The sequence below is a fragment of the Erythrolamprus reginae genome, chromosome 5 (assembly GCF_031021105.1).
Source record: "Erythrolamprus reginae isolate rEryReg1 chromosome 5, rEryReg1.hap1, whole genome shotgun sequence".
In the NCBI taxonomy this organism is placed as follows: domain Eukaryota; kingdom Metazoa; phylum Chordata; class Lepidosauria; order Squamata; family Dipsadidae; genus Erythrolamprus; species Erythrolamprus reginae.
The window spans coordinates 31,516,297-31,540,952 of record NC_091954.1 but is presented as its reverse complement, the minus strand read 5'-3'; positions in this window follow the sequence as shown (position 1 = coordinate 31,540,952).

Here is a 24,656-nt window from a genome sequence, read left to right as displayed (position 1 = left end):
TACTATCCCATTCTCTTAATTTTGCCTCAGGAAAACTACCCGGTAGAACCTGAAACAAATACATCATCTTTGGTATTATCATCATCTTAAGGGCCCTAATCTTAGCCATTCTTCCTAATTTTTTGCCCTTCCAATTTTTAATCTGCTTCTGTATTTTTTTCCATACTAAGTTATAATTGGCCGTTGTTATTTTTATTGGATGTTTAAATAACCAAATTCCCAAATATTTCATTTTTTTACAATCTAATTTCAATCCTGAAATTTTTTGGATCTCAATTTGCTCTTTAGGGCCAGTATTTAAACATATTATCTCTGATTTTTCTATATTAACCTTAAGACCAGATTGATCTTTAAATTCCTGAAGTAGTATCATTATTCTTTTCATCATTTCAATTGGGGTTTCAGACATCACTATAGCATCATCTGCAAATAAGTTTAATTTCAATTCAAGTTCCCCTATTTGGTAGCCTCTCCATTCTTTATCATTTCTAATTTTGTTTGCTAATGTCTCAATTGCTAATGCAAATAGCATTGGGGATAGTGGGCAACCCTGTTTAGTTCCATTCTGAATTTTAACCATTTCTGTTCTATTGCCATTTACTCTAATTTGAGCCACGTTATCCTTATATATTGTTTCTATAACTTTACAGAATTTGTTTCCCATATTTAAGTCTTTACATAATTGAAATAGGTAATCATGGTTAACTTTGTCAAAAGCCTTATAAACATCTAATTTTAAAATGCTTAATTTTCTTTTGGTACTGGTAGCATGATGTAAGACATTGATCACGTTTCTTATTGGTTCATAAATTTTCCTTCCTTTCACAAATCCGTATTGATCTTCTCCAATTATTTTTGGTAATATATTCTCCACCCTATTTGCCAATATTTTCATAAATATCTTGTAGTCCTGGTTTAGCAGGCTAATGGGGCGATAGGAACTAGGATCCATTAAATCACGATCTGGTTTTGGGACCGTTATAATTTCTGACATTTTCCATGTCTGTGGAGTTTCAAAAGTCTCCATTACATTATTAAACAATTTCACCATATATGGTAATAATTCATTCATATACACTTTGTAGTATTCAGCAGTAAAACCATCTGGACCTGGGGCTTTAGCAAGTTTCAATCCCTTAATAACTCTAGATATCTCCTCACTTGTGATTTTTGCATTTAACATTTGGCTATCCTCTTCCTTTAATTCTTTTTTAATCTCTGAGGTTTGTGAAACAACATGCTCTTTTTTATATAAGTCCCCATAGAAGTCTCTCATTATTTTTTCCATTTCTACATTACTACGTTTTATTACACCATCCTTATCTTTTAAAGCAGGAATATAAGATTTCTCTTTTCTTTTTTTCAAATAATGTACCATTTGCTTCACTGATTTATTATTCCAACTTCTAATTCTATGTTTCATAATCATCTTCATTTTATTCCAATTTTCCTCATCCAGTAATTGTAATTTCTTTTTCTTGAATGATAGTAATAAATTCCATTCTCTATTTCTTGTGATTTTTAAGGTTTCTTGGATTAAATCTATCTCTTTTAATAAATCATTTCTCTTAGCATCCCAGGATTTCCTAAGGAAAGCTTCCGTACTAATGCAATTACCCCTCATCACTGCTTTATGTGTATCCCAAACTATTGTTTCTTTAATCTCGCCTGTTGCATTAGTACAAAAGAATCCATTAAGTTCCCTTTGTAATTTAATTCTACCCTCCTCATTTGCTGAGACGATGGGGTTGTACCTCCAAATTCTTTGTTTACTACAAACCTCTAACTCTAACACAGCTAACAAAGGAGCATGATCTGATAGCCAGATAGCTTTCACTTTTGCTTTCTTAAATTTTACCTTATCTGTTTTATTAATTAACATGTAGTCTATACAGCTAAATTTATTATGTCTTGCAGAGTAGAAAGTATCTCTATTGGCTACGTTTTGATGAAGGTCCATCATATTAATTTTGTTTAAATGTAGCTTTTTCTTTTCCCCCTTCCCTGTTGTTAATTCCAAATTAAAGTCACCTGCTAAGATCACTATACCTTCCGCAAAATTATCTAATTTCCGTTTTACATTTATTATGAATTGTTTTGCATTTACATTTGGGGCATAAATGACCACTAAAGTTACTAGCTTATTTCTTATTTTCCCCTTAATAAATAACATTCTGCCGTCATTACCCCTCTTAATATTGCTTAACTGAAAATGCACTCTTCTGTGAACCAATATAGCTACGCCTTTTGCTTGATTCGTTCCTCTCGACTCATAAACTTTTTGCCACTCAGTATTTATAAGTAATCTATCTGTTTTTTCCCTTCCCTTATGAGTTTCTGAGAGGAATAAAACATCTGCCTTACTGTCCTTAGCCAGCTTCATGATTCTACATCACTTTTTCTGTGATGAAAGACCATTTACATTGAGAGATAAAAGGCCTAAATCACCCATTTACATAGTCTAAATGCATTTCCCCTTCCAACAAAACAGAGCCTACCGGAAAATTGTCTTTTGTTGCAATGAATCCCCACCCTGGTGCCTCTAACCTGACCTCCCCCCCCCAGGGGAAGGCAATGAAAAAAACCTTCCGTTACTGAGAGGCACTCTTGGATCTACGTTCCCTCAGAAAGCCCTCCCTTCTCCCCCATTTTACAGCATAATAAAAGATTCCCCCCTCCTTCCCTCCTCTCCCCTTATTAACTAGCGTGAACAACCAAAAAAAGATACAAAAAAAGATTAATTTGTTGAAAAACTTAATACCGTGTTAGCAAGTCAACTCAGTTCAGTTTATTATTATTTTTTCTTCTGACGAGTCATTCTTGGCTCATCTTTCTTCTCCTTTTGAAGCGAAGCCAACTCTCTTTGAAGTGCAGCAATTTTCTCTTCTTTACTTTGCTCTGCCTCGCGAAATGGTTGAAGAGAGAGCTCTTGTTCTGCTGGGTCTGGCCGGTCCACCGATGCCTGGCTCTGAATTGCTTCCTCTGGATTTAATCCCAATTGGAAAAGTAGCTTTCTTCCTTCTTCTAACGATCTCGCCTAGAAAAACTTGGTATCTTTGAACACAATAATGGTGGCCGGATAGCGCCAGGAAAATTTGATTCCGTTTTCATACAGCTGAGAAGACACTTCTCTCATCTGGTTCCTCATCTTAAGGGTCTCAGCAGACAAATCTTTTAAAACGCGTATTGGAAAGGCCTAGTAGGCTTGTATTTCACCCTCCCCAGGCTCCAAAGGATTCCCTGGAGCCAGGAGAGGATAAAAACAACGGGACCCTCCGGACAAACCATGAATGCTGGTGCACTACTAGGTGGGGACACCCAATGTCAGAAGATCTGTCAGGTGAAGAGACCGGGCTGGCTTTCCCACTGAGAAAGAGACCCGTGAGAGGAGTGAGGAGGCCGGGGATGAGGTTGAGGCGATGCCGAGGCGGTGCTAGGAGTGTTTGGATAACAAACAATATCATTTGCCGGACAGAGAACAGAGAGAGGAGACCTGGGAATGTTGGCTGGTGGCAAAGGCCAACCAACAACAAGGAACTGGAAGAAGGGTAGTTGGCACCAAGAGGAGACTTTTCGGCCAAGCCAAATCCCCCAGGATTTTTTGAAAACCCTAATTAATTTTAATTAATCCAGAACTTAACAATCTAAGATCTCAATATTGTTTTGCTGTTGACCAATTTCCTATATATTTACATATATTATCTTAAATTTTTAGATTTTATACTCCCAATTTGTGTTTAATAATTAACTTATTTTTTAACTAAATTATTGGGAAGTTTCTTAATTAATTAGTATTTTAATTACTGTGAATTAATTCATTTTAATTAATTGGGGATCTTTTTAACTAATGGATAACTGGGGTGAGTGCAATAATATATATGGGATAAATGATTGGTGTGAGTGGGATGGATGGGATGAGTGGAGTTATGGCATGGATGAGATGATTTGAAATTGTATGAATGATATATTTGGCCCACCTGACGCTGGAGAGGCAGGAGGAGAGGGGGCACCGATCTCTGGGGTGGCGGAGGGTCGGAATCAGTGTTCCCTCTAATTTTTTTGGGGGGTGGGCGGAAAAGTATAGTGTCTGAGCGGCAGTCCCTTCAGGACTGGGTGGCACAGAAATAATAGATAGATAGATAGATAGATAGATAGATAGATAGATAGATAGATAGACAGACAGACAGACAGACAGACAGACAGACAGACAAACAAATAAAAAAACCCACCCTGTTTTGCCTCAGAGAATTTCAAAATAAAATACTGTACTGCGTGTCTATAACAGTGAGCTCATAATAGGGCAACTCTATCAATATCAAAATGCCACTTAAATAGTTGAGCTAGTTTCAAACTAGATTTTGATTTTCTTTCTCTCTTCCTTACTCCCATTCTTTTTCTTTCTCTTTTCCTTCCTCTCTTTTTTCTATCTGTTTCTCTCTCTTCCTCTCTTCCTCTCTTCCTCTCTTCCTCTCTTCCTCTCTCTCTCCTTCCCTCTGGGCAGGTTTGGAAAACTCTGAGTTGATGATGATTTTTAAGTGAGCGATTGCTCACTGCTCAGCTTAGAGGGAACTATGGTCGGAATATCCCGGTATTGCTGGGGAGAGGCAGATATGGCGGGAGCCGTGGAGTTAGCCATTCCAGGAGAACAAGAGATCGCTGTTTAATAATGATTCCTCGTTCTGGCTCCATGAGCTCAACCCTGGACACTGGTGACAAGTGTAACTCTGGCCCTGGGCTCAGGTTGCTGCTGCTCAATGCCAGGTTGGTGGTAAATAAAACTCTCCTCATCCGGGATTTAATCCTGGATGAGGAAGCCGACCTGGCATCTGTAACTGAAACCTGGCTGGGCCCAGAGGGAGGAGTCCCTCTCTCTGAAATCTGCCCAGATGGGTTTCAGATATGGCATCAACCCCGACCCCAGGGAAGGGGGGGAGGAGTGGCTATTATAGCCAGGGAGAGCCTTTGCCTGCGCAGACTCATTGCTCCGGAGATTGCGGGTTGTGAGTCCCTCCTGGTGAAGTTGGACTTAGGGGTTCAGGTGGGCTTGCTTCTCACGTACATGCCTCCCAGCTGTGTGGCACAAGCCCTGCCTGTGCTACTTGAGGAGGTGGCCGGGCTGGCGGTGGGGTTCCCTAGACTTATTGTCTTGAAAGACCTTAACCTGCCATCACTCAGCAGGTCCTCTGGACTGGCAGAGGAGTTCATGGCCACCATGGCAGCCATGGACCTGACCCAAGTAGTACAGGGTTCGACTCACGAGGGGGGGGGCACGCACCCAACATGGTATTCCTCTCTGAGCAACTGAGTAATGGTCTGAGATTAAGGGGCTTAGAAGTGTTACCTTTGTCATGGTCAGACCATTTTCTGCTGCGGCTTGACTTCCTGGCTCCAATCCTCCCTCGCAGGGAGGTGGAACTGATTAAGTTGTTCCACCCCAGGCACCTGATGGATCCAGAAGGCTTTCAGAAGGCACTTGGGACTCTTCCAGATGCACTCGTCCACAGTTCGGCAGAATCTTTGGCTGAGGCCTGGAACAAGGCTGCAGTGGAGGCCCTTGACCGAATTGCGCCGCTGTGACCTCTCCGCGGCACTAGACCCCGTAGAGCTCCATGGTTCAATGAGGAGCTCCGGGAGTTGAAGCGCCAGAAGAGACATCTAGAGAAGCGATGGAGGAAGAGTACGTCCGAATCCAATCGAAAACTTGTAAGAGCTCATATTATGACTTACAAAGTGGCGCTCAAGGCGGCAAGTTGCGCGTATCATGCCACCTTGATTGCATCAGCGGAATCCCACCCGGCAGCTCTGTTCAGGGTAACCCGCTCCCTTCTTAACCAGGGAGGAGTTGGGGAGCCCTTGCAGAGTAGTGCCGGGGATTTTAACACGTTTTTCGCTGATAAAATTGCTCGGATTCGAGCGGATCTCGACTCCAATTATAAAATAGAGTCAACTGACAACGAGTCAGTCGAGGTGACTGGGGCTAAACATCTTTGTCCATCTGTCTGGGAGGAGTTTGACTTGGTGACACCTAAGGAAGTGGACAGGGCCATTGGAGATGTGTGTTCCGCCAACTGTCTACTGGATCCGTGTCCCTCTTGGTTGGTTTCGGCCAGTCGAGAGGTGACGCGGAGCTGGGTCCAGGAGATTGTCAACGCCTCCTTGGGGAGTGGGGCCTTTCTAGCTCCTTATAAGGAGGCACTTGTGTGCCCCCTCCTCAAGAAGCCTTCCCTGGACCCCGCCGTACTCAATAACTACCGTCCAGTCTCCAACCTTCCCTTTATGGGGAAAGTTGTTGAGAAGGTGGTGGCATTTCAGCTCCAGCGGTCCTTGGAAGAAGCTGATTATCTAGGTCCTCAGCAGTCTGGATTCAGGCCTGGCTACAGCACGGAAACTGCTTTGGTCGTGTTGATGGATAATCTCTGTCGGGCCCAAGACAGTGGCTTGTTCTCTGTCCTAGTGCTTCTTGACCTCTCAGCGGCTTTCGATACCATCGACCATGGTATCCTTCTGCACCGGCTGGAGGGGTTGGGAGTGGGAGGCACTGTTCTCCTCATACCTCTCTGGTCGGTCGCAGTCGGTGTTAGTGGGGGGTCAGAGGTCGACCTCTAGGTCTCTCCCTTGTGGGGTGCCTCAGGGGTCGGTCCTCTCCCCCTTACTATTTTATATCTACATGAAACCACTGGGTGAGATCATCCAAGGGCATGGGGTGAGGTATCATCAATACGCCGATGATACCCAGTTATACATCTCCACTCCATGTCCAGCCAACAAAGCGGTGGAAGTGATGTGCCGGTGCCTGGAGGATGTTGGGGCCTGGATGAGTGTCAACAAACTCAAGCTCAACCCAGACAAGACGGAGTGGCTGTGGGTCTTACCTCCCAAGGACAATTCCATCTATCTGTCCATTACCCTAGGGGGAAAATCACTGCCCCCTCAGAGAAGGTTCGCAACTTGGGCATCCTCCTCGACCCACAGCTCACATTAGAGAAACATCTTTCAGCTGTGGCGAGGGGGACATTTGCCCAGGTTCGCCTTGTACACCAGTTGTGACCCTACTTGGACCGGGAGTCACTGCTCACAGTCACTCATGCCCTCATCACCTCGAAACTCGACTACTGTAACGCTCTGTACATGGGGCTACCTTTGAAAAATGTTCGTAAACTTCAGATCGTGCAGAATGCAGCTGTGAGAGCAATCATGGGCTTTCCCAAATATGCCCATGTTACACCAACACTCTGCAGTCTGCACTGGTTTCCGATCAGTTTCCAATCACAATTCAAAGTGTTGGTTATGACCTATAAAGCCCTTCATGGCATCGGACCAGATTATCTCAGGGACCGCCTTCTGCTGCACGAATCCCAGTGACCAGTTAGGTCCCACAGAGTGGATCTTCTCTGGGTACTGTCAACTAAAGAATGTCGCTTGGCGGGACCCAGGGGAAGAGCCTTCTCTGTGGCGGCCCCGACCCTCTGGAACCAACTCCCCCAAAGATTAGAATTGCCCCCACCCTCCTTGCCTTTCGTAAGCTGCTTAAAACCCACCTCTGCTGTCAGGCATGGGGGAATTGAGACCCTCTTCCCCCTCGTCCTTTACAATTCGATGCATGGTATATATGTATGTATGTTTGGTTTTTTATATTAATGGGTTTTTTAATTGTTTCTAACATCAGACTACTATTGTACAGTGCTTTATTGTTGTTGTTTGCCGAGTCTCCGAAGAGGGGCGTCTCCGAAGAGGGGCGTCATACAAATCCAATAAATAAATAAATAATAAATAAATGAATGAATGAATGAATGAATGAATGAATGAATAAATAAATAAATAATAAATGAATGAATGAATGAATGAATAAATAAATAAATAAATAAATAAATAAAAATGCCCTCCCCCATCTCCCCGGAGGCTCTCTGGAAGCCAAAAATGCCCTCCCAAAGCCTCTGTGTGAGCCAAAAATCAGCTGGCTGGCACACAAATGCACATTGGGGCTGACCTAGGGAAACGGCTCACATGCCAGAAGATATGGCTCCACGTGCCACCTTTGGCACTCGTGCCATAGGTTTGCCATCATAGAGCATTGCAGACCAAAACAACTAGACCCAAGAACAGTTTTTCCCTGAATGCCATCACTCTGCTAAACAAATAATTCTCTCAACACTGTCAAACTATTTAATAAGTCTGCACTACTATTACTACTAGTTCTCATCATTCCTATCACCTATTTCCTCCCAATTATGACTGTATGACTGTAACTTGTTGCTTGTATCCTTACAATTTTTATTAATATTGTTTCCTGATTGCTTATTTGACCCCTATGACAATCATTTAGTGTTGTACCTCATGATTCTTTCACCCTCCCCAGGCTCCAAAGAATTCCCTGGAACCAGGGAAGATAAAAACACCCTCCCCAATCCTCCCAGAGGTTCTCTGGAAGCCATAAGTGCCCTCCAAGAGCCTCTGTGTGAGCCACAAATTAGCTGGCCAGCACACACATATACGCTGAAGCTGAGCTAGGACAATGGCTTGCATGCCAGCTGGTATGGCTCCACGTGCCACCTGTGGCACCCGTGCCATAGGTTCACCATCACTGAACTAGATGATCTCTAAGGCCCTTTCCAACTCTGTTACGGTTATTATAGATACACAGTAAGGCTTGAAAGTATTACTGGTAATTTCTCCACTGTTGAGGTAGATGGCACTAGCTATCAAAGAAAAAAGAAGAGAAACACTAATAAATGTTATTAGATCTGATTTAGATTAAAAAAAAACATGCCCATTTTGGTTTCTTCTCCTTTCAATCAACTGTCTTCTTCCAACCTAATCTTTTTCATTTACAGGATTTGAATCCCATATCATTGTCATTGCAAAGTAAGATACAAGTAACAACAGATTGTTTTTCATTTCCCTATACCACAACATGAATTCTACAATGTTACTATTGTTGTTATTACCCTTTATATAATCATATACCCCCTCATTCCCAGTATTTTTGTGTGGTTTACCACTAATATTTATTAATACATGGTTCAACATGGAAGGCTCTTTGTGATGACAAGGAAAATATCTGATAGTTACCCCATCATCACTTTGTTTTCTAAGCTGGTTCTCATGTAGGTTTGGCTATAATAACCCATAGCCAAAACTACATGAGAACCAGCTTAGAAAACAAAGTGACAATGGGGTAACTATCAGATATTTTCTTTGTCATCAGTTCCACATATAAATTGTGTTTATATACAGTAGCCCGCATGCTTCATTATTAAAATTATCCACTGTGGAAGAATCCTACATTTCAGTATACATTTCAACAATCTCTTGCTATCCTGGTAATTATTTATTTATTCTTTAATTTGGTTGTTCTTTTTGAAACCTAAAACAAATAAATCAAATCTTTCATTGTGCTGTTGGAAGAGATTTTGATTGATGATTGTTTGGATGGCCCCGAAGAAAGAAAACATTCCACTACTTCTTTCATCTATTAAACAAAGAATAGGAAAGTGCACCTCCTACTTCCTCTAACCCAGTGATTTTCAACCTTTTTTGAGCTGCGGCACATTTTTTACATATACAAAATAATGGGGCACCTTGAGCGGGGGGGGGGGGAGTGGGGGGCTAAAAAAAGTTTGGACAAAAAAAATCTCTCTCTCTCTCTCTCTCTTCCTCCCTTTTGCACTATTTCTCTCCCTCTTTCTCTTCCTTCCTCTCTCTCTCCATCCCTCTTTCTTCCTTCCTCTCTTTTTTGCTCTCTTTCTATCTCTCCCTCCTTCCCTGCCTCTCTTTCTCTCTTTCTTTCTCTTTCTTTCTTTCTCTCTCTTGTTTTCTTTCTCTTTCTTTCTCTCTCTCTTTCTTTCTCTCTCTCTTTCTTTCTCTCTCTTTCTTTCTCTTTCTTTCTTTCTCTTTCTCTCTCTCTTGCTTGCTTTCTTTCTCTTTCTTTCTTACTCTCTCTCTCTCTTTCTCTTTCTTTCTCTCTTGCTTTCTTTCTCTTGCTTTCTTTCTCTCTCTCTTGCTTTCTGTCTCTTTCTTTCTCTCTCTCTCTCTTTCTCTTTCTTTCTCTCTCTCTTGCTTTCTTTCTCTTGCTTTCTTTCTCTCTCTCTTGCTTTCTGTCTCTTTCTTTCTCTCTCTCTCTCTTTCTCTCTCTTGCTGAACTTCGCGGCACACCTGACCATGTCTCGCGGCACACTAGTGTGCCATGGCACACTGGTTGAAAAACACTGCTCTAACCATCCCAAAACCAATCCCCAACACAAGACCAATCTCAAATGTAAACTATTAAATGCTAGAAGTTTAGTCAAAAAGATGTCTGAATTCCTCCTTCTACTTGACACCTCCAACTTCGATATAATTTTTATATGTGAAACATGGCTAAATGCTTCCTACCTGTTGTGGTTCCGTCTGAGGCCCCTCCGGGAACGGCTGACCTTCTGTCGGTTTCCAGCTCAGAGGGAGAGGCTGAGGAACAGGAGGTGCAGACAGACGAGGAGGAATCCCAGGCTGAAGAAGAGGGAGGACAGCCAGAGTCCCACCAGGGGGAGCTCTCCTCAGCAAGCAGCCTGGATTCCTTAGAGGAAAGTGCACAAGCCATAATTGATCTGCGACAACGAAGAGCTAATCAGAGACGGAGTCAATTGGCTAAATACTTTCAGCATTAAAGTGGCAGCAGCTGGGTTTGGGTGTGGTGCTCTTGGGAAAGGCTAAAAGGCAGACCCACCCTTCCTGGCTTGTGGAGTTTTATCTTTGAGAGTCGTGGGACCTGACTCTGAACTTTGGCGTCTTGGAATCCTGGTTTGTGCCTTTGCCTATTGAAACCATGGGGGGGGGGGGGGGTGCCAGCAAGAAGCTTGCTGTATTGTCTGGACATCAGGACCCTGCTGTACCGTATTATATCCTGTCTGTTGGGAAGAACAGGTTTTCCTCTGTGCTTATTTTTTCCAGTTATAAACTACTTTTGGCTTTTACCAGAGTGTCTGGCTGTTTTTTCCAGTTGGTGTTGAGGTCTGGGGGAACCCAGACAGAACAGTATAAAACTCCACCAACCACCAGACACCTGGTGCTCATTTTGGAGGGGTGGTTTGGTTGTTTTTTTTCTTGCCCTCTGCTGCTGGTTCCTTGTTGGACAACTTTTGCTTGTTGGCTTCCTGTTTTTGCCTGCCACCATGGATGTTTCTGCAGCTGACATGCAGGCTGTCTTTGCAGAGTTGCGAGGGGACATTGCTCAGTTGACCCAGACAGTCCTGTTATTACAACGCCAAGTGGAGGTTTTGTCCCAGGCGGCCCCACCCCAGGCGGCACCTGTGGTACCTCCTCCAGCACCTTTGCCCAGAAGGAAATGTTTTGTGGTGATGCCGGAAAAGTTCTGGGGGGACCGGCGGCTGTTTTCTGTGTTCCAGAGCCAGGTGCAGCTTTTTATCAACGCTCAGATGATGCACTTCCCAGGGGATGACCACAAGGTGGCGTTTCTGTGTAGTTTGTTGGCTGGCCCTGCAGCGTCGTGGGTGGCACCTTACCTGGCCCGGGATGACCCACTACCCCAGAACTACAACGCTTTCTGTGACCTGCTGCGTCACCAATTTGCGGACCCGGTGCAGGAGCAGACGGCCACGCGGGCGCTGAAGCAATTACGCCAGGGTTCGCGCCCCCTGGCAGACTATATGGCTGACTTTCGGTCTCTGGCCGGGCAAGTCCAGTGGAATGAGGCTGCCCTGATCGAGGCCTTTCAGGATGGACTATCAGACACGATGTTGGACGAACTGGTGCATGAGGTGATGCCCGGCACGTTGGACGCTTTGGAGCGGCATTGCTTGGCAATAGAGGCCAGGCTGTTGGCCAGGGAAGTCCGTCGAGCAGGACGGTCCAACCCCCGTGCGTCAGGCGTCCCACCGACACCTGTTCCGCGGCGGGGGTTGTCGACCGTAAGCACCCCGGCTCCGGTCCCTGCGCCCCGACGTTTTTCACCAGCGCTGCCTCCACGCCTGATGGATCGTGTTGCTGCCGGGGAGCCGATGGACGTGAGTTACGCCCGACCCCGACAGACCCCGGAGGAACGAGGGCGTCGGCGGGCAGCTGGGTTGTGCTTCTATTGTGGGGCCCCGGGACATTTTGCTGTCGTTTGTCCCCACAAGAGGCGTAGCACGGTGGCTGCCGTCGTTCCCGTACCCTACAGTTCTCCCGTGCTTCCCATGGCGTCCCCTGTGCAGTTACAGGAGACAACCCCTTGTGTCCCCGTCCCTGCCTTGAACTCTCCGATGGCGGGGCCTTCGTCTGGATGTCCTCCGTCGCCGGAACGATCGGGAAACGAGGGGGGCCTGGCTTGGTGGCAACACTAGGTCGGGCGGGGATCCCACTTTCTTCTGACTCCACGACTCCCGAATTCGGACCGTTTCGACACCTGACGCTTGCGGTGACTCTGCATATCGCGCAACGGACTCGGACTTATCCCGCGTTGGCCCTCGTGGATTCGGGGGCGACGACGAACTTCTTGGACGAAGCCTTTGCCCAACGTCATTCCTTGCCCCTTTGTCCTGTTACCCCGCCATTAACTGTGGAGACTATCGATGGGCGGGTTTTGCTGGCTGGTCCCATCCGTTTCCAGACCCTGCCGGTGCGGATGTGCATCGGAACTCATGAGGAGGCCCTACAGTTTTATGTTACCAAGGGGCTTCATTTTCCCCTCGTGTTGGGGTTGTCATGGCTGCGTGCACATGACCCGCATGTGGTGTGGTCCCAAAACCTGGTCACATTCTCCAGTTTGCAGTGCGTGGACCATCACCGACATGTGTGCGCAGCCCACGGCCCAGTAGTTCCCGCGATCCAATTACCCCGTTGCCTCGAGGAATTCGCCGATGTGTTCAACGAGAAGGAGGCGGATCGGCTACCACCGCATCGGACGTATGACTGTGCCATCGACCTGCTCCCTGACGCCAAGCTCCCGGCTGGTCGTTTGTACTCCATGTCCGAGCCGGAGCTTGTGGCCCTCAAGGAGTTTGTGGAGAAGAATTTGGCCAAGGGATTTATTCGGCCATCCAAGTCCCCTTTGTCTGCCCCTGTTTTGTTCGTGAAAAAGAAAACGGGCGATCTTCGCCTCTGCTGTGACTATCGCCGCCTTAACGCCATCACGGTGCGGAATAGGTACCCCTTGCCCTTGATCCCTGAACTCATGGACCGGTTGCGGACGGCAACGGTATTCACCAAAATCGATTTGCGCAGTGCATACAATTTGGTCCGGATGCGGGCCGGGGATGAGTGGAAGACAGCGTTTGGCACGCGTTACGGCCACTTTGAATATACAGTGATGCCATTTGGCCTCACCAACGCCCCGGCCGTGTTTCAACATCTGATGAACGACGTGTTCCGGGACATGTTGGACCATTTTGTGGTGATTTACCTTGATGACATTTTAGTGTATTCCCCGAACCATGCCTTGCATTTGAACCATTTGCGCCGGGTCCTGCTCCGGTTGCGGGAGCAGCATTTGTATGCCAAGCTGGAGAAGTGCCAATTCTTCCAGACTACCGTCGAATTCCTTGGGCACATTTTGTCTCCAGGTGGCATTTCCATGGACCCGGGCAAAGTGGCCGCACTTCAGTCTTGGCAACCTCCACGACGGGTGAAAGACGTACAACGTCTTTTGGGGTTTGCGAACTACTATCGGGCTTTTGTTCCGGGGTATGCCACGTTAACCACGCCCTTGACTCGGTTGTTACAAAAACAAGTCCCGTTTGGTTGGGGGGAGGCGGAACAGCGGGCTTTTGATGCCCTGAAAGCGGCGTTCATGGCGGAACCGCTTCTGCGCCATCCTGATCCCGCTCGGCCGTTTGTGTTAGAAACAGACGCTTCAGATGTAGCGGTTGGCGCAGTGCTCCTCCAAGCCCATCGTCCCGGTGACATGTTGTTTCCGTGTGCCTACTTCTCCCGGAAATTGTCTCCCTCGGAAAGGAATTATACTATTTGGGAGAAGGAACTCTTAGCGGTGAAGGCTGCCTTTGAGCATTGGCGGCATTACCTGGAGGGGGCCCGTCATCAAATCGAGGTACGGACAGATCACCGGAACCTCGAGTATTTGCAGACGGCTCGGAAGTTAAACCAGAGACAGATCCGCTGGTCCTTCTTTTTCGTGCGGTTCAATTTCCGCATCAGGTACACTCCCAGTGCCCAGAACCCTCGAGCAGATGCCTTGTCGCGCAAGCCGGAGTACACGCACCCGAGGGAGCCGGCTCCTCTGCAGACAGTTTTACCCCCTGCAGCTTTGGCTGCCACTCAGGACCCAGTGGACTTGCGTCGCCGTTTACGGGAGGCGCAGCGGGAGGATGGGTTTGTAGCGCAGAGAGTGCGGGAGTTAACACCCAATTCCCCCTGGACGTTTCAAGACGGTCTGCTTCGGTACCGGGGGCAGCTGTATGTTCCCGCAGGGCCAGTGAGAGGGTTGATTATGACCCAGTGTCATGACTGTCCAGTGGCGGGGCATTTTGGCCTGTTCAAAACATTGGAGCTGGTCTCTCGGACATTCTGGTGGCCACGCATCCAAGATGATGTGCGTTCCTATGTGGCCACCTGTGTCCGGTGTCGTACGGCCAAGGGGGTGACTGGAGCCCCACCGGGATTACTGCAACCTTTGCCCACGCCTGAGAGACCCTGGGGTGCCGTGTCCATTGACTTTGTAACTCATTTGCCTTCCTCTGCTCGCTTCACGGTAGTCATGGTGGTGATGGACATGCTCACCAAGATGGTCCATTTTGTACCTTGCACTAGGGTGCCCACTGCCCAACTCACGGCTCAAATGTTTATCAGCCACGTGTTTAGGTTACATGGGCTCCCGGATCGAGTGGTCTCTGATAGGGGAACACAATTCACAGCCCGGTTTTGGCGGGAATTGATGTCGGCCCTGAATGTGTCCGTGTGCCTCGCATCGACGCAGCACCCCCAGACCGATGGAGGCACAGAAAAAGTTATAGGGATACTGGAGCAATACCTGAGGTGTGTCGTGGCGGATCGCCAGACTGATTGGTCCCGGTTCCTCCCTGTAGCGGAGTTCGCTTTTAACAACTCCCGCCACTCATCGACCCGGCTCACGCCCTTTTTCGCAAATTATGGTTTCCACCCTCGCTTCTTTCCCTTGACCCTCCTAGATTCCCTGGTGCCTGCTGCTGAGGACTTTCTCTCGGAGCTGCAGGCGGTCCATGAAATGGTGAAGAGGTACCTGAATAAAGCCAAGGAGGACTACAAGAGGGTGGCTGATCGCTCCAGACGGGATGTGCCCCCCTTGGTGGTGGGGGATCAGGTGTGGCTGTCCACGAAATACGTAGCCTCTGAATTACCCCGACACAAATTAGATCCCCGGTTCCTGGGTCCTTTTCCCGTTGAGCGGGTGATCAATCCGGTGGCCTATCGGCTCACCCTGCCGGCCAACTTGCGGGTTCACCCTGTGTTTCACCGTTCACTGTTAGTCCCTGTTCCTCCCGATTGTCCGCTCCGTCCCAATGTTCCCGTGTTTCCTGCCCCGTGTGTTCGTGACCACCTCCCTGAAGCTATGGTACATGACATTGTGGATTCCCGTTGGGTGGACGGTTGCTTCCAGTACAAGGTGCAATGGGTGGAGGGGGACCCTGATGATTGTTCCTGGGTGGAAGCGGCGTTGTTGGACGCTCCCGACCTTATTCGGGATTTTCACGCCCAGTTCCCTCAGAGACCGCGTCCTCTCCGCTGGCAGGTGGGGAGGGGCCTTCCGCGGGGGGATGGTGTTGTGGTTCCGTCTGAGGCCCCTCCGGGAACGGCTGACCTTCTGTCGGTTTCCAGCTCAGAGGGAGAGGCTGAGGAACAGGAGGTGCAGACAGACGAGGAGGAATCCCAGGCTGAAGAAGAGGGAGGACAGCCAGAGTCCCACCAGGGGGAGCTCTCCTCAGCAAGCAGCCTGGATTCCTTAGAGGAAAGTGCACAAGCCATAATTGATCTGCGACAACGAAGAGCTAATCAGAGACGGAGTCAATTGGCTAAATACTTTCAGCATTAAAGTGGCAGCAGCTGGGTTTGGGTGTGGTGCTCTTGGGAAAGGCTAAAAGGCAGACCCACCCTTCCTGGCTTGTGGAGTTTTATCTTTGAGAGTCGTGGGACCTGACTCTGAACTTTGGCGTCTTGGAATCCTGGTTTGTGCCTTTGCCTATTGAAACCTTGGGGGGGGGTGTGCCAGCAAGAAGCTTGCTGTATTGTCTGGACATCAGGACCCTGCTGTACCGTATTATATCCTGTCTGTTGGGAAGAACAGGTTTTCCTCTGTGCTTATTTTTTCCAGTTATAAACTACTTTTGGCTTTTACCAGAGTGTCTGGCTGTTTTTTCCAGTTGGTGTTGAGGTCTGGGGGAACCCAGACAGAACACTACCCAGACACCATTATCACATTAAAAAAACTACCATGTTTTCTGCTCAGATCATGAATCCCGTAGAGGAGGCGGAGTAGTTATATTCTACAAAAAAAACGCTGAACCTAAAAAACCTCAAAGTTGCACAGGATTTATCGATACCTGAAACTATTGTCTGTGATTTAGCCCTAAATACCACAATTCGCTTCTTACTCTGCTACAGAGCCCCGGGCTACGACATTGAACATGCAAACAAATTATCCACATTACTAACGTGGGCAACCAACTGCCCTTATCTCATTATCTTCCTCGGAGACTTCAACCTACCACACATTAACTAGACCTTAAATGAATGCAGCATGGAACCCATCCATTCTACTATATTTAATACCGACACCTATCTGGGACTCGACCAGCTAGTAACTAACAATACCAGGCTTGACAACTGTCTGGATCTCATCTTCTGCAACAGCAAAAGTGCAATATATGGCTTACAAATAAAAGAACCATTTTCCAACAGCGACCAAAGCATGATAAACTTCAGTCTCAACCTAAGCCACACTATGATCCACCAAAATAATGCAACACCAAAATTCAATTTCAAAAAAACGAACTACGAACTCATTGAAACCCACCTCTCAACATTAAAATGGAAAACTCTATTCTCTGAATGCTACACTAATGACCTCTACAACACATTCCTACTCAAAATGAAAATTATTATCAGACTTCATGTACCTCTAACATCTACCACAAAAAAAAAAAATAACCTCCCCATCTCAATAAGAAAATTACAAACAAGAAAAAAATCTCTCTGGAGGAAGAGGACAAGTAGCCAACTTCAAAAGCCAATATAAAAGCATTTGCAATCAAATAAAAGCAGAATGCCTTAACTACTACAGCAAACAAGAGGAAAATCTCCTATCAAGCAAATCTAATAGAGCCTTCTACAACTTTGACAACAATAAACTCAAAGACTCTAGAGCTATCCCACCTCTCAAAGGACCCAACAACAAAGAATACCAAGATGATTCATCCAAAGCTAACCTCCTCAACTCTTTCTTTTTTAATTTTTTTAATTTTATTTATTTTTTTCAATTAAAACAGACACACAAATAAACAAGTAAAAAAACCCAAAGCAGTAACTAAAACAAAACATATAATTAAATACAGACATTTGGGAAAAATAATTTCTCCACTCTTTCAGACATTTTGATCAGAAAATTTTTTCCTCATAAGTTAATATTCTTTTGTTAATGTATTGCTTTACATATAAATTTCTAATTTGTAGTTTATTTATTTTATCATTGTCCTTTTCTCTAGCCAATTGTAAAGATTTCCCCATATCTTATAGTATTCTGTATCTTCTTTTCCTTCTAATTTTTGGACATTCTGTCCATCTCTGCACATTCTAATAGCTTTCTAATAATTATGCCTTCTTCTGGTATTTTGTCTGCTTTCCATTGCTGGGCATAGGCTATCCTAGCAGCTGTCAATATATGGATGACCAAAAACCTAATGTCTTTTTAAATTTTTGTATTGAAGATGCCCAATAAATATAGTTCTGTTTTTTTTTTTCAAATTCTTGCGATGTTATTTCTTTTAACCAATCTGCTATATTGTTCCAATACTTCTTAGCCTCTGGGCAAGTCCACCATTGATGGTAAAATGTTCCTTTGTCTTTTTTACATTTCCAACACAGTGGTGATGTTGTAGAATTGATGAGACATAAGCCAGCTCTTCCAGCAAAGGAAAGTTTATCGCGCAGGTTCAAAGCACAAACTACAAAGTAAAAGGCCTGAACCCCAAACAAATTACAGAGTCTTCCTTATATACTCATTCAAATATACAGTATCTCAGCATTACATATTGCCCCATATATGGTAATACAATTGCGGGAAATAAGGGAAATAAGGAAATTAACAGATTTCGGTATACATCACATGCATTGACAAGCCAGACATCCTGTTTGTTGCAATCGCCTTGCTTAAGCAGATTTAGGACCCATTTATAACTTTCTGCTGACACTTCAGTACTCCCCTTCCCTTATCTTGGTCCCAGTATGCATTTGTTTAGTCGGGCTGAGGTCAGGCTGACCCCTTTCTCAAGCTTTGGAGACAATAATGATTATGTTTGCCACATTATTCCCCCCTTTGTGACTCTTCTTCATCAGCAAGGAGAGTCACATAACTAGGATCTGCATCTGCTTGTAAAGTAGCGTACTCCGATTCCTGATTAGCAGCAAATTCCCACATAGCTAATATTTGTGCAGTAGCCTTTCGATCAGCAAGCAAGGACAAGCTATTTGAAATAGTTCTAATGAACAGAGGTAGAATACATGGAATAAGTACACATCCAGCAGCAATTAGTCCAATAAATGCCACTATTGCCTGTAAGCCTGGTAATTTAGGAAACCAGTTACCAAACATTTCCTTTACATTAAATGCATTCCACACTTGGTCAGGGTTATGGGTAAGTTGTCGCAGTTCTGTTGTTAACTGCTTAATTACCTTCCCAGTTTCATCTATTTGCAGGCAACAGTTTGAAAGATTAAATTTACCACAAACGCCTCCTTCCCTGGCTAACAGATAATCCAGGGCCAATCTGTTTTGATACACAGCAGTTCGGATCTTATCAGTCGTTTCTGAAAGAAAATTGAGTGCATTATCTAAACGTTGTCCAGCTAGATCAAGAACTGCTTGTAATCTAATAATCCTATTCAACATATAAATGGGTGTTCGATATCCCCATGACCCATCCTCTGCCCAAGTAGCTTTACCATATGTACATACAATTCTTTCAGAGCTCCAAATAGCAGTCTCCTCATATTCAACAAGTTCCTTACACGGGAAGTTGGAGAATAAGGAATCCACACCACGTCTTCTTCTATCGTTCTGTTGTCCTATTGACTCATACAATGGAACTCCTAGCAATTGACGGGCTTTGATCGGTAACAAGAAAAAGGACGGTTTTATCCATCCCAATACACAGGACCCAGACCAATTTCTAGGCAGGGTCTCATAAGCCAATTTACCACATATCCAATACATGTCATTGGGAGCAACCCACTCAGTATCAGATGCTGCGGAGAGTAAATAACTCAGATATGTAGTGTCAAATTTCAGGGGTTTTGTCGCATTCCCTGGCGAGCTCCATTTCTGGTATGTAATATCCCAAAACCCCAAACATATTAAATCTCCCACATTTACACTTCCTGTCCTCAAGAAACAGTTTCTGCCTACTAGATTCGTAGACAGAGTCCATATCATTCCAGACAGCTTTTTCCTTTCAGTTATATTACCAGTGAGAGAGAGATTATTAAAAACAGAAGGCTCTGCCTCCATGGCTTCCCATGGCCACTGTTCTCCCATATTAGTCCCTCCACATACAAAACAATTCTTCACCGTGAGGGCTTTTGCTACTTCCTCTGCCATCTCAATAAACAGGTTATTTGCTTTGTTGCTAATGGGCAGGGGTTTTTCAAGCTTCCTGAGAGAGTCATACACAGACCAGACCAGAGATTTAATTTCCCCCTCAATCACTTTCTCCACTTTAATGGTAAGATATGTCTTAGGGTCTTTCCCTTGTCCATCAATCCCAAAGGCATACGTTATCAGGGACGGGATAGATCTATCAACTTCCATTATAATAGTAATACACACATCCTTAGATGGAGGCTTAGTAGCCAATAAGGGGGTTAATGATGTCTTTGGCATTTTTGACACCTGAATTATAGGATATTTCATTCTGTAACATAGAACCCCTTCAGTGCCATTACACCTGTTATACATTTTTGGTCCTATTGTGCCATGCGTGCAAGGGGATAAATCAAATTGACTGCATGAGGAAGGTATTCCAATTGTGGATAACATCACTCCATCATTATTAAGACACTGTATGCACTTCTGCTCCCCTACAGCCCGGGCAATTCTTCTCCTATTATTCTTCCTGACTACTTTTCCTGTATTTGATGGCCCTGGGGGAAGTCGTACAATACAAGTACCTTTCCATCCTGGCTTCAATTGCTGTACAATTGTAACTCTTTCCCATCCCCAAAACACTGGTGGACCACATTCCAACGCCAAAAGGTCACCTACGCCCTGACTCCCTTGTCGTACAGTGGGACACATACCCTTCCTAAATACATACCCCACGTATTGACAAACCTCTGGATTGGTATGCTTCCTAACCCGGCAAACCTCTTTCAGTATTTTATCAAAGGCATGGGGAAACTGACACGGATGAGGCAGAACACCAATTCAGCATTCGGGAGTCAGGGTAATTGGGGGATGACCATCACATTTACCTGATCCAATATCATACAACTGTGTGATCTGGGGCCTCTCACCCGGTAGGCTCCATTGCCCCAAGCTTCGAATACAAACATGATTAGCATATGAAGAATCCATTACTAAAATAACTATAAAAATTATTAAGCCACCCAACCCCTTCATCCTATCTTCTCCCGTGCGTTGAAAACCAGCTTCCGGTGTGGTTTAGCAGGGGGTTTCTTCTTCACCACTGTGCGTTGAAAACCTATCACCGGTAAGGTCTCTGCAGAGTGGCATTGTATTCTCACCACGAACCTCTGGCAACGTCTGGGTGCACTTTCTCCAAATACAGATAATACACACTATGCTCGTAACTAACAATACACTGGAAGCAAGGCAAAAAAGGATATAGTCCGAAGTCACTGTCGCCACAGCCTCAATTTCATAGGATGAGCTGTTGGTAGAGCAGTCCATTTCTCATCCGCAGCCTTCTTTACTCGAGTCCAATGGATCCAGGATTTAGACTCTGCTATTTTAATGGCAAGTGGAGATGACATTATTACAACATAAGGCCCCTTCCATCTCCCTTTCAACTGTTCCTTCTTCCAGTGTTTTACCCAAACCCTATCTCCTGGCTGAAAGCTATGACAGTTTGTTACAAGTCTTGGGGGAGATTGTTCCAACACATATTTTCTAAGTCTCTCAACCTGTCTGTTCAATTCCTTCACCATGTCCATAATCCATACACCCCCCTTATGTCCCAATTCTGGCCATCCTGCCAGATTCCTTCGGAGAAGTTTGGGAGGACGTCCAAACATTAGCTCATATGGTGAGAGTTGATACTTCCGACGCGGAGCACACCTAACTGCATATAAAGCCAACGGTAAAGCATCTAGCCACTTCAGGCGAGTCTCAGTACATATTTTCGTCAATTTTTCTTTCAAAGTGCGATTCATTCTCTCAACAGGAGCCCCTGATTGAGGGTGGAAAGCACAATGAAATCTCCAATCCATTCCCACTGCCTTTGCTAAGAAGTAATTAACCCGATGTACAAATTCAGGTCCATTATCACTTGAAATCACTGAAGGACTCCCATACCGAGGTATTATTTCCTTAAGCAACAATCTAGCCACTTCCTAAGCTTTCTTAGTTTTTGTCGGAAATGCCTCAGGCCATCCAGTATATAAATCCACAATCACTAACATTGCTTTATACAGGCCACAGCGGGGCATGTCGGTAAAATCAATCATCACCACATCCATGGGAAAGTAAGCTATAGGTATAGTTGCAGGTGGCAGGACAGGTCCTTGTCTAGGATTTACCTTTGCACATGTTTCACATTGACTCACTACCTTACTAGTTATCCCAGCAAGCCTGTCTATGTAATAATCCCTACTCAGTGCCATTTCAAGAGCAGTTTTTCCCATATGAGTAGTATTATAAGACGATTGAACCAACTGCCAAGCCATGGAAGCAGGCACATATATTCGTTTATCAGGCAACACAAACCATCCTTCATCCATCACCGCTGCAAGATCATGCATTGCCTTCACACATTCCAAAACTGAGTATGTTGGAGTAGGAACCGGCGGTATTACCCCCAAATCCATGGCCACGTGTATGGAGAGATCTGGTGTTGGCCCATCTCGCAAGGCAGCAGCACGAGCCTCTGCATCCGCTGCCCGATTGCCAAGAACAATTTTATCATCCCCACGCTGATGACCCTTACAATGCATTTCAGCAACCTTCTTGGGTTGCTGCACAGCCTCGATCAACCTCTGAATCAAATGACCATGTTGGATATACAGTGGAACCTCGACATACGAGCAGCTTTACTTACGAGCTACTCGAGATACGAGCTGGGAGAGGAGAGAAATTTTTGCTCGACTCCCGAGCTCAAATCCGGGATACGAGCCGAGAAGAGCCGGGCTGGCTTGCTTTGCTTCCTTCCCGAGCTGATGCAGAACCGAATAAAGCGTCACGCCCCCCTGACGCTTTCGGCGGCTTCCGAAGCGACGCTGGGTTCTTTTGCCGCCAAAAGCGTCAGGGGGGCGTGACGCTTTGTTCGAGTGGCTCACTCCGGAAAGGAAGGAAAGTAAACCAGCCCAGCTCTTCTCGGCTCCTATCCCGGCAGTTGGTGAGTGGAGAGGCGGTCGCCTCCCCTGCTGCCCCACTCTGGGGGTCCTTGGCTTCTGCTGGGGGGGGGTCCGCGCACATCGAAGAGGCACCTCCCGCCTTCTGCCGCTGACCGCCTGCCGTGTCACTTTCCTTCTTCCCGTCACGCCTTCCAAAGCAGCGCTGGGCGAAAGAGAGCGGGCGGCCAGCGGCAGAAGGCGAGAGATGCCTCTTCGTGCGCTCGATCTCGGGGGTTGGGGGCGAGCTTGCCACCAGGCTCGGCTGGGGGGGGCTTGGCTTCTGCTGGGGGGGGGCGGCGGCCGGGTCCGGCTCCTGCCGCTGACGCGCCCCTCTGACGGCGTTCGGCGGCTTCCAAAGCACAGGGAAGCCGCCCCCGCTCGGCAATCGGCCGGGCGGCATTGCTGGCGTTCCAGGCGAGCCGCCCGGCATAAGCAGTGGTTTCGTGGGTGCTGGCAAGCCCCCAGGTCGGCTGCAGTCTTTTAAAACAGCCCCGCCGCTTCTCCGCTGACTCCTGAAGCCAAAAGCCAAAGGCGAACTTCCGCGCTTCAGGAGTCAGCTGAGAAGCAGCGGGGCTGTTTTAAAAGACTGCAGCCGACCCTGGGGACTTGCCAGCACCCACCCCCCACCCCCCAACTCGGAACCGCGGCGGCGGAGGAAGGCGAATGCGGCTTGGAAGCTGGGAGGGGGGCGGAAGAGCTAAGTGGCCAAAGACGTTCCGCCCCCCTCCCAGCTTCCAAGCGGCGAAGTAACGTGAAGGATTGGAAAGCTGAAAACGCCCGGTTTCAGCTTTCCAATCCTTCACGTTACTTCGCCCCTAAATCGTGTGGCACCGAACATGCTTTGGGGGTTTAGCTGGGGAGGAGAAGTAGCACCTTCCAAACCCCCAAAGCATGTTCGCTGCCACACGATTTAGCCAGGAAAGGAGCGAAGGAACGTGGAGGATTGGGGAGCTGAAAACGCCTGGTTTCAGCTTTCCAATACTTCACGTTACTTCGCCGCTAAATCGTGTGGCAGCGAACATGCTTTGGGGGTTTGGAAGGTGCTACTACTCCTCCCCAGCTAAACCCCCAAAGCATGTTCGCTGCCACACGATTTAGCCAGGAAAGGAGCGAAGGAACGTGGAGGATTGGAAAGCTGAAACCAGGCGTTTTCAGCTCCCCAATCCTCCACGTTCCTTCGCTCCTTTCCTGGCTAAATCGTGTGGCAGCGAACATGCTTTGGGGGTTTGGAAGGTGCTACTTCTCCTCCCCAGCTAAACCCCCAAAGCATGTTCGGTGCCACACGATTTAGCCAGGAAAGGAGCGAAGGAACGTGGAGGATTGGAAAGCTGAAACCAGGCGTTTTCAGCTCCCCAATCCTCCACGTTCCTTCGCTCCTTTCCTGGCTAAATCGTGTGGCAGCGAACATGCTTTGGGGGTTTGGAAGGTGCTACTTCTCCTCCCCAGCTAAACCCCCAAAGCATGTTCGGTGCCACACGATTTAGCCAGGAAAGGAGCGAAGGAACGTGGAGGATTGGGGAGCTGAAAACGCCTGGTTTCAGCTTTCCAATCCTCCACGTTCCTTCGCTCCTTTCCTGGCTAAATCATGTGGCACCGAACATGGTTTGGGGGTTTGGAAGGTGCTACTTCTCCTCCCCAGCTAAACCCCCAAAGAATGTTCGCTGCCACACGCGAGCGATCCGGGAGTCCAGGAGGGGGAGAGAAAGAGAAAGAGAGAGGGGGGAGAGAGAGAAAGAGAGGGATAGAAAGAGAGAGAGAGTGAGAGATGCTCAGTGAGCCTTTCTTTGAAGTTGCCTTTCTTTCTTTCTTTCTTTCTTTCTTTCTTTCTTTCTTGCTCTTTTTCTTTCTCTCTTTTACCTTCCCTTCCTCTATTTCTTCTTTTCTTTCTCCTTCCCACCTTCTACCCT